This window comes from Elaeis guineensis, chromosome 3 (genome assembly GCF_000442705.2).
Source record: "Elaeis guineensis isolate ETL-2024a chromosome 3, EG11, whole genome shotgun sequence".
In the NCBI taxonomy this organism is placed as follows: domain Eukaryota; kingdom Viridiplantae; phylum Streptophyta; class Magnoliopsida; order Arecales; family Arecaceae; genus Elaeis; species Elaeis guineensis.
This window is the reverse complement of record NC_025995.2, coordinates 96,985,169-96,995,580: the sequence shown is the minus strand read 5'-3', so window position 1 is coordinate 96,995,580 and position 10,412 is coordinate 96,985,169.

The following is a 10,412-nucleotide window of genomic DNA, read 5'->3' as shown; positions in this document are numbered from 1 at the left end:
AATCTAGACCTAAAATTCGATTGTCAGCATACACTTAACCATACTTGTGCAAAAAATATCAGTTTCAGGTAAACCAAACAATCAATTTTTTAGACCCTAAAATACCATCTATTAAAACAGATCCAGTAAAAGAGCCATCCTTCTTCGTGTTGATGCTGGCATTATAGCACACAGAAATAAATTGATATGAAGTAAATGAAAAAAAAAAAAAAAACTTTCAGATTTCCAAGCATTTTTTATGCCAGCATTTTCAGCAAATTCAACAATGACACGATGCAAGTTAGAGGTGGCAATCGAGTCAGATCGGATCATAAACGGATCGGATCAGAAAATCGTCAATCCAAACCCGACCTGTTTATCAAACGGATCAAAAATTCAAATCTGAACTCGACCTGTTTATTAAATAGATAATCCGATCCGACCCGTTTAATTCGTTTATTAAATATGTCAAATTAGGTTAAACGGATTAAACAGGTTAAACAGATTAAACGGATTAAACAGGTTAAACGGGTTGGGTTAAATGGGTCAGAAACAGGTTAAACGGATCTTAAATGGGTTAAACAGGTTAAACAGGTCGGGTTAAATGGGTCAGAAATAGGTTAAAAAGGTTAAATGGGTTATCTAACTCAACTCGATTTGAATATTAAACGGGTCATATATTTAAAATTCAAATTCGACCTACTTATTAAACGGATTAAACGGATTGATTCGTTCATGACCAAAATCCGTTTAGCCTAAACTCAAATCATGACGGGTCGAATATGGATCAGATAGATGGATCGAGTCATATTTTGCCAGTTCTAATGCAAATATATGGTGGGATGTGCTGAAGAAGCTTCGTGTGCTCCATCACAGCATTCACCACATCTGGAAGGCAATGCCCGCAGGACACCGTGAGTATCCCAGCATATGCACCAAGATAACGCCTTCCACTCTCATCATAGAGATATTGCATTTTCCCCTCAACAATGTTGAGTCGCGGACACATTTTAAAAAAAAAAAAAATGTTGAGCTTTGGAAAATAAATAAACAATGTCGAAGAAGCAAAATGGAGAATCCTTTGCATTTAACTTCCTAGGAACAGTCAAATTTACACATAGTAAAACAGGATATCTCAAGCTAGTAATATTAGATCGAATAAAAGTCAAAAGACAAAGAAAGAAAAAAGTGTGCATAAAGGCTTTTCGCACTTGTTGCGGCCAATCGCCTCGTCGTCCGATCGCCGAAGAACGTGCACCTGCAAAAACAAGAAGTCCGCACTGATTGGAGGTGGCTCCGGCGGGGACCCTCCGACGGTCAAATCAGAGAGGTGACTGGGCAACAGTGAAATGAGGACAGAGAGCTCGATCGAAAGAGAGAGAGAGGGAGAGGGAGGAGCAAGCCTGTGGTTTCGAAGTCGAGAAGTGGGGAGAAAGATCCCTTGCACTGTTGCTTTCCCTGATTTATATAGTGGAGCACGGCATGGCGCCATCATTAATGACGCAGACAAGTGAGGAACTGTCAACTCACTGTAGACTGTCAGAGTCGCCGTGAAAACGTCACGTCGCCGTGGGGCTGTCAAATCACCAGGGTTGACAATACCCCTAGATAGCCGCGCCGCATGTTGCTGTCAGTACTGACAAGGTCTGGCGGCTGTACGGCGATAGGAGGAGTCGACCGACCCTGAGTCGGTGGCCAGCTGAGTGGCGTCGGACCCCTCCGTTAGTCGGGGAGTCTTACGTGAGTCGGCCATCAGACCTCTGGGTTCAGTCGGTCGGGGAAGGTGTGCCCGACATATCCTCAGTCGGTCGTGAGCCGATAATTAGCCGGTGATGGCGTCCGTCGGTCGGTCGCTCCGGCCGCCAGTCGGTCGGTCCGGCCGTCGATCGGTCGGTCGGTCCGCTCGATCGTTGGTCGGTCGGTCGGTCCTTCCGGCAGTCGGTCGGTCGGTCGGTGGGTATCCTCCAACAGTTGCCCCCCTCCACTCCTAAGTCGGATGGTGAGCTGGCCGATGCTTTCACTCGGGCAGCAATCCTGGGCGACTAGGAGTGGATTTGTCGCATGCACAGGTCCGACCGTACCGCCGGTTGATCCGATGTCAGGCGCCCCATAAATGCCGAGCGATTTGGGCGTCTAGTCGGTGTCAGATGTCACGTCGGTATTAGGTGTCAGACGTCGCGTCTGATGTCAGACGTCGCGTCTTATCGTCGTTAGACGTTACGTCGGTGTCAGGAGATCGGGCGCCGGACGATACGGTGTCAGACGACCGAATATCCAGCGCCGATCGTGGGAGCGTGGGGCGCTGGCAGGCGTCCCATCGGGAACGCGAATCGGTGCGGGCGCATAAATGCAAAACGGCGTCCCCGCGTGCCGCGTGTCGAAGGTGGTTGGCCGGCGCCCCCCGCATTTAATACGGGCGGTGCGGCCGTCCCGGGACGGGGCGCGCCGAATCCTCAGCCACCCGGAGGCCGCCGCATGTCATGCATCCATGGAGCTTCGGTCGGTGCGGAGTCATCTTGGCCGTCGGACGGGCCTATATATATAGGACCTCTCGGACCCAAGACCCCACCATTGCTATTTTGCTGCCGAAACTCTGTCCGGGCGATTTCTCAGTCGTCGCGGGCAGAGCTTTCTTGCTTCCAGAAGAGCTCCTCCGGTTCGTGGTCTCTCTTCCGTCCTCCTTATCTTCTTCTTCTTCTCCGTTCCTTTTTCATTCGGTTCCGGTACAATGGCCAGGAATCCGACTCAGGGAGCTCGGTCGGGGAACCCGACCGACGACTCCCGGTCGACTCCGGAAGATGAGGTTTCCTCGCTTTCGGGGCCGAATGTTGATCGGCTTCGGGAGCAATATTGCATCCCGGAGCAGTTTCAACTGTCCGCCCCAGGGGCCGACGGTCGGGTTAACAGCCCTCCGCCTGGTCAGCTGGCGCTGTACGTCGAGGACCTTCGCGCGGGTCTTCGGCTCCCGATTTCGGAGTTCGTCCGGAATCTTCTGAACTATTACGGACTTTGTCCGGCACAACTAGCGCCGAACTCTGTCCGTCTCATAATCAGTTTTGCGTTGTTGTGTCAGCTCTTGCCGACCAACCCTCGCATTTCTCTCTTCCGGGCCTTCTTTGTGCTCCGTCCCCACCCTAAAGCCCGAGGGTGGTGGCTCTTCAACCCCCGGAAGGGCCATTCCTTCATCACCGGTCTTCCATCGTCCATTCATGGGTGGAAGAACCAATTCTTCTTTGTTTCTTCTCCATCTTCTTGGGGCTTTCCTTCTCACTGGGGCGTGCCCCGAACCGAAGCCAATGACAACAGTCGGGTGGAAGCGGACGACCGGGAGGACTTCCACCGACTGAAAGATATGTCGGTCCCGAAGCAGAGGGAGCTTGTTACCGAACAAGCTCTCTATGACGCCGGCTTAAGCTTGGTCCCCCGACTAGGTATCGTCCGATTTCCCGGTCTCCTTTTCATCCGACCCTTAGTTTGGTTCTTTAGTTAACACCTTTGTCGGTATTACAGGGACACCTCCAAGAATGCGGCCGACAGACGCGGAGATTCGGCAATTCGCGACAAGGAAGAGGCCAGCATCGGGGGCCGGACCTTCGCGTCCGCCGAAGAAGCCTGCTCCAGCGGCGCCGATCATCGAAGCGTCGGTGACCGATCAATCCGAGCCCGTCATCACGCTCGCGGCTCCGGCGACGCGTTCGGAGGAGAGGCCGATGGGTGAAGCAGCCGAAGGAACGTCGGCGGCATCATCGGAGGCGGTGGAGCCGGATGTAGTTCGGGAAATCGAACATCATCCGACGACGTCTGTGGCCGCAGCGGGGGGTGCTGGTTCTACTTCGAGCATCCCCTCGCTGCCGGTTCCGTCGGTCGGGGCGGCCGATCGAGGGAAAGCCCCGATGGACCCCGCGGACGAGACAAGGTCGGGGAGTCGCTCTGTGCCACCCAGCGCACAGTTCCCCGAAGGGGCGTCGGCGTTGGCCGACCACAACCAGGCGAGGAGGTTGTGCCAGGGGATCCTTCTTCCGGCCGACGTGGAGTCGCTGAGATCTCGGCAGGTAACCGAGATGCTATCCAAGTTCTACCCGACTATGGTCGAGGTAAGCTTCGCATCACCTTCTCTTTTCCTTAGAAATTTTTCTCGTTATGTGATCCTGACGAAGCATTTGCAATCGGCAGCTGATCTATATAATGTCGGAACTGGAGGCCGGGTACCGGAGGTTCGGTAATGTCCGGGCCGCTTATAAGGAGAGGTCGGTGGCGGCCGAAGCCGAGAAGGCAATGTTGGTCGACCATCTTCAGCAATCGGCCGACCGGGAGGCCAAGTTAGTAGACGAGGTCTCCCGGCTTGGGTCCGAGCTTAGGTCGGCCAAGAAGGAGGCCAGACATAAGGGTCGGGCCGTGCGTCGTCTTCGGCACGAACGGGACGGCGCCACCGTCGAACTCCAAGGCGAGCGCGAGCAGCTTCGGGTGAGCCTGGAGAAGCTCGCCAAGGCCGAGGAGGAGCTTTCGATCGCCCAAGCCGACGCCGACATAGCAAAGGCGGAGGCGGAGTCGGCGAAGGAGTCGCTCGATCGGGCGGAGGAAGAGGCAAGGTCGGCGAGGGAGTCGGCCGACCGGGCGGTTGAAGACTTCCGGGTCTCCGACCAATATCGGGAGGAGATGCTCGAGTCGGGTTTCGCCTCGTACCGGGTGGGGTACGAGGATGGTCGGGAGGCAGTCCGGGCCTTGTATCCGGAGCTTGACCTTAGCAGCATTGTCCCACCGGGGGTCGAGGAGGAAGCCACCGAGGAGATGGCCGACCAGCCGTCGGGAGGCGTAGTTGCTGCAGAGGAAGTCATCCCGGAGGAAGCGGCGCCGACTGCCAGTCCCCCACCGACCGAAGGACCAGCTTCCGCCGTCGACCCGGCTCCGCTCGTGGCCGACACACCAGTCATCCCCGATCTCCCGTCGGTCGAGGAGATCGACTCAGATGGGTGATCAGGCCATACCGATTTTTCTTTGCTTTTTCTGTTTTTTGAAATATATGTAATCGGGCTTCGACCCGATTTTGTACATTTTGAATGAAAATTTTGAATGAAAATTTCTTCTGCTTTCCCTTTGTCTCCTTCTTCCAAATGTATAGTTGAATGCCTTAGTGAGTCGTTAACTTGTGTAAGTCGCTAACTCACATAAGTCGGTAGGACGTTCGGCAACTCGTGCCGCTACGAAGGAGGGGTAAGTCCCGACTTTGGGTCGGCTTCTGATAGTCGAGCTCGTCAGTCGGGCGCGTCTTGTTGAGTCGGGAGCCGACCGAACCTGGCAAAGGTTCGGTAGTCGGGCTTCCATGGACGCGTTCAGTCGAATGTCGTCCGGTGCAGTGTCGGGGGAACGACAATAAGTCGGATCCCCATGCTCTTGCGTTGGGTATTCGTTCTGTATCTTCCGATATACGGTAGTAAGCCGAATATCGTCCAGCCGGTCGTAGGTCGGTCAGCAAGTCGTGGATGCGACTAAGATCGCGTTGTGCGATAGACGGTGGTAAGCCGAATATCCCTCGACCGGACGTAGCCTGGTCGGAAGTCGCGACGTCAGTCGCGTAGGCTTTTCGCCTCTCTTTGGTCGGGGCCCGATCGGCTTGTCAGCCGATGGTTTGGCCCAAAAGTTCGACCGTAGAAGGAGTGTCAACTCCCGACCATGTAGATGAGTCGGTCCTCGCAAGAGTCCGATGGATCACCGGCGATAAGACCGTTGGTTCCAGGAGGACACTAAGTCCACATCGGCATGTCGGGGCTTGACCTTGATGAGCACCGATCATTAGTCGAAGAGTTAAAACTCCGAACTTTCAAACTGAATTTGTATTCCGACTATCGAATTACAAAGTTCATTGGTAATACAGCTTCAAGTTGTCGGCGTTCCAAGTTCGGGGAATGGGTTTTCCCTCAAGGGTCTCCAGTCGGTAGGCTCTCGGACCGTAGGTGTCTGCTACCTTGTAGGGCCCTTCCCATTTTGGAGCCAACTTCCCTTGGTCCAGGGGCTTCGATACTTCTGCCTTCCTTAAGACCAAGTCGCCAGTCCTGAAGAGCTTCGGTCTGACCTTGGCGTTGTAATACCGAGCGACCCTCTATCAGTACGAAGCCATGCGAATTTGGGCCTCGTCCCGCAGTTCGGGGAGGAGGTCTAGGTCGGCCCTCCGACTCTCAGAGTTGTCCGGCTCTTGATACCGCTCGACCCTTGAAGATGGCAGGCCAATCTCGAGCGGGATCATGGCCTCCGTTCCATAGGCCAAACTGAAAGGCGACTCCCCGGTCAGAACGCGGGGGGTCGTTCGGTAAGCCCACAGAACGGAGCCCAGCTCGTCGACCCAGAGACCTTTGGCTTCGTTTAGTCGGGTCTTGAGTCCGTGGAGCAAGATTCGGTTGGTCACCTCGACCTCGCCGTTGGACTGAGGGTGCCCGACCGAAGTCAGTCGGTGCCTGATGTGGAATCTGGCGCAGAAGTCTCTGAAGTCCTGGTTATCAAATTGCCGTCCGTTGTCGGTGATGATGGTGTGCGGCAATCCGAACCTGAAGATGACGGATTTCTGGATAAAGTCCTCCATCTTCCGCTCGGTGATCTGCGCCAATGGTTCGGCCTCCACCCACTTGGTGAAGTAGTCGATGGCGACAACGATGAACTTTCTCTGGCCCGACGCTGGTGGAAAAGGATCGAGAATGTCGACCCCCCACTGGGCGAAGGGCCACGGAGCGACAATAGGGGCAATTTGGCTGGCCGGTTGGTGTTGAACATTGGCATACTTTTGACATGGCTCGCACCTCCGGACCAATTCGGCTGCATCCCTCTTCATGGTAGGCCAGTAATAACCTTGTCGCAGGACTTTGTAGGCCAGGGACTTGCCTCCCAAGTGATTCCAGCAAATTCCTTCGTGAACCTCTCGGAGAGCGTAGTCGGCGTCGGTCGGTCCCAAACACCTAAGCAGGGGAAGGGAGAACGACCTCTTGTAGAGTCGGCCGTCCATGATGACATATTGTGAGGCCGACCATCGGAGTCGCTTGGCCTCCGTGGGATCTTCGAGACTGATCCCGTCGGTCAGATACCGGATGATCGGGTCCATCCAACTTGGTTCGGATGTTAGCTGCTGTACTCCTTCGACCCGATCGATGCTCGGCTGCTCGAGGTTCTCCACGAACATCCGACCCAAGGAGTCGAAGGCCGAAGTCGCCAGTCTGGAGAGTGCGTCGGCACGGGCGTTCTCCGACCTAGGGATGTGGGAAATTTTGAAATACTTGAGGCGTGCCACGAGGTCCTTCACTTTCTGAAGGTACTTGACCATGGTCGGATCTCGCACCTCGAATTCGCCCTTGACATGTCCTACGATCAGCTGAGAGTCGGAGAATGCCCGGAGGCTGTCGACGCCCAGCTCCCTTGCTATCCTCAAGCCGGCGAGGAGTGCCTCGTATTCGGCTTGATTGTTGGAGGCCCTGAAGTCGAACCGAAGGGCGTACTCGGTGACCACCCCCTCCGAATTCGTGAGCAGGAGCCCGGCCCCGCTTCCCTGAGCGTTTGAGGCTCCGTCGATGTGGAGTACCCAGGTGGAGATCGGGTCTGGCTCAGAGACCGCATCTCGTCCTGGGTCTTCAGCTCCCGACCCTTGGTCAGTTGTCGGGCATTCGGCGATGAAGTCGGCCAAGACCTGAGCTTTCAGGGCAGACCTTGGTCGATACTGAATGTCAAACTCGCTGAGCTTCATCGCCCACTTCGTGAGTCATCCAGATGTGTCGGGTCGGCACAATATCGCCCTCAGGGGCTGGTTGGTGAGCACCACTATGGCATGGGCCTGGAAGTATGGACGGAGTCATTGCGCGGAGACGGTCAGGGCGAAAATCATCTTTTCCGTCTCTGAGTATCTGGCCTCTGCACCGTGGAGCACCTTGCTGGTGTAGTAGATAGGCTGATGGGTTCGGCACTCGTTTTCTCGGACGAGCACCGAACTGATCGCCTCAGAAGATGTGGCCAAGTAGAGATACAGGGTTTCCCCGACCTGCGGCTTTACGAGCAGCAGTGGGGAAGCCAAGTACCTCTTCAGGTCTTCGAAGGCCTGTTGGCACTCATCCGACCAAGAAAACCCATTTGCATGATGCAAAGTTTTGAAAAATGGGAGGCACCTTTCAGCTGATCGAGAAATGAATCGGCTAAGAGCGGCAATTTTTCCGTTCAGCTGTTGGACCTCCTTCTTGGTGTTCGGATGACACATGTCGAGGATTGCCTTTATCTTCTTAGGGTTGGCCTCAATCCCCCTTTGTGAAATGAGGAATCCAAGGAACTTCCCTGAGGTCACCCCAAAAGCGCACTTGGTCGGGTTGAGCTTCATTCGGTGTCGTCGAAGGGTGTGGAAGGTCTCCTCGAGATCCTGAACATGGTCCGGGATCTGCGCGCTTTTCACCAGCATGTCGTCCATGTACACCTCCATGTTGCGGCCGATCTGGTCTTTGAAGACCTTATTGACGAGTCGCTGGTAGGTGGCGCCGACGTTCTTCAGTCCGAAGGGCATCACTTGATAACAGTAGAGGCCCTTGGGAGTCACGAACGCGGTGTGCTCCTCGTCTTCAGGCGCCATCCGAATCTGATTGTACCCGGCGAAGGCGTCCATGAAACTGAGCAGTCGAAATCCAGACGTCACATCCACCAGCTGGTCGATCTTGGGAAGCGGAAAGCTATCTTTTGGGCAGGCTCGGTTGAGGTCGGTGTAGTCGATGCAGATCCTCCACTTCCCGTTGGCTTTTTTGACCATGACAACATTGGCGAGCCAATCGGGATACGTGGATTCTCGGATGAAGCCTGCTTCGAGTAGCTTGTCCACTTCTTCGTCGATGGCCCTCTGTCTTTCTGGAGCGAAGGACCTTTTCTTCTGCCTCATCGGCCTCATCGTCGGGTCGATGTTGAGTCGGTGGGTTATGGTTTCTGGTGGGATGCCCGACATATCTGCTGCCGACCAAGTAAATATGTCGGCATTGGCCGTCAGCAGCTCCGTCAGTCGGCGTCGTTCGGTGTCGGGCAATTGAGACCCGACCCAAACTTTCCTGTCGGGATTTTCTCCTATCGGGATCGCCTCGAGCTGCTCGGCCGGCGAACCTCGCTCTTCCTCCTCCCGCTGGTCCAGCTTGTCGATTGTCAGGGAGCCCTTCGACTCGTCGTTTTGAGCAAAGATTTGGAAGCATCGTCGGGCGAGCTGTTGATCTCCGCGCATCTCTCCGATTCCATTTTTGGTCGGGAACCGAACAAGGAGATGGTACGTCGAGACGATCGCCTTGAGGGCGTTCAATCCGGATCGTCCAAGTATGGCGTTGTAAGCCGAAGGAACTTGGACGACCGCGAAAGTTAGGTGGACCGTGCTTTGCCGTGGTTCGGTGCCAACCGTCACGGGCAGGGTGATTTCTCCCTCTGTCGTGACGGCATCTCCGGCAAAGCCGATCAAGGGCATGGAGACCCTCTTAAGTCGGTCAGTTGACAGTTGCATTCGGGAGAAGGTCGAGTAAAACAAAACATTTGTCGAACTTTCATTATCAACAAAAATTCGTTTTACATCATAATTTGCTATTGTCGCCGACACAACAACAGCATCGTCGTGGGGAGTTTGGATGCCCCGAACGTCATCCTCCGTAAAGGTGATTACGTCGTCCGGGCGCGGCTTTTTCGTCGGCTCCCCTCCCGCAGGCATCCCCGGGCCCAGCCGCTTGGAGATCATGTTGATGACTCCGGCCGTCGGCTGATTGTTCGCCGCTTCTTCAGTCGGTTGGGGTCGTCGATCGGCAACTGGTTGGGTCGGCGGACCCTTCCAAAATTTACCGAGATACCCCCGACGGATGAGAGCTTCGATCTCATCCTTCAGCTGGATGCACTGCTCGGTGTCGTGGCCGTGACTTCAGTGAAATCGGCAGTACTTCCGACGATCGAGGTCCTTTGCCTTCAGAGGCGGAGGCCGTCGCAGGTATTCTTCCCCCTCGATCTCCATTAGGATCTGCGCACGAGGAGCGGAGAGAGGAGTGTAGGAGTCATACCTGGGGCATGCCGGCCTCGGAGTCTGTTGTCGGGGTGACTTTTGGATTCGTCGGGGTGGCGAGACCCGACTATCGGTCGGGGGCCTGCTGGGTTCGGCGGGCTCCCGACCTTTCCTCCGCTTCTCTTTCGGGCCTCTGGGCTCGGCCAAGCGTCGGTCGGACGCTCCTTCGTCCGCGCGCATATACTTGTATGCGCGCTCCAGCAGCTCGGCGTATGTCCGGGGGAGGGTCTTGTCCAGAGAATAGGTGAATCGGGACGCCCTCAGGCCCCGCTTCATGGCTGAGACAGCCATGTCTTCGTTGAGGTCCCGGACCTCAAGCGTGGCCGTGTTGAATCACGCCATGAAGTGTCGGAGCATCTCATTTTCCCCCTGCTTGAGGGAGAAAAGGCTGTCCGACGTT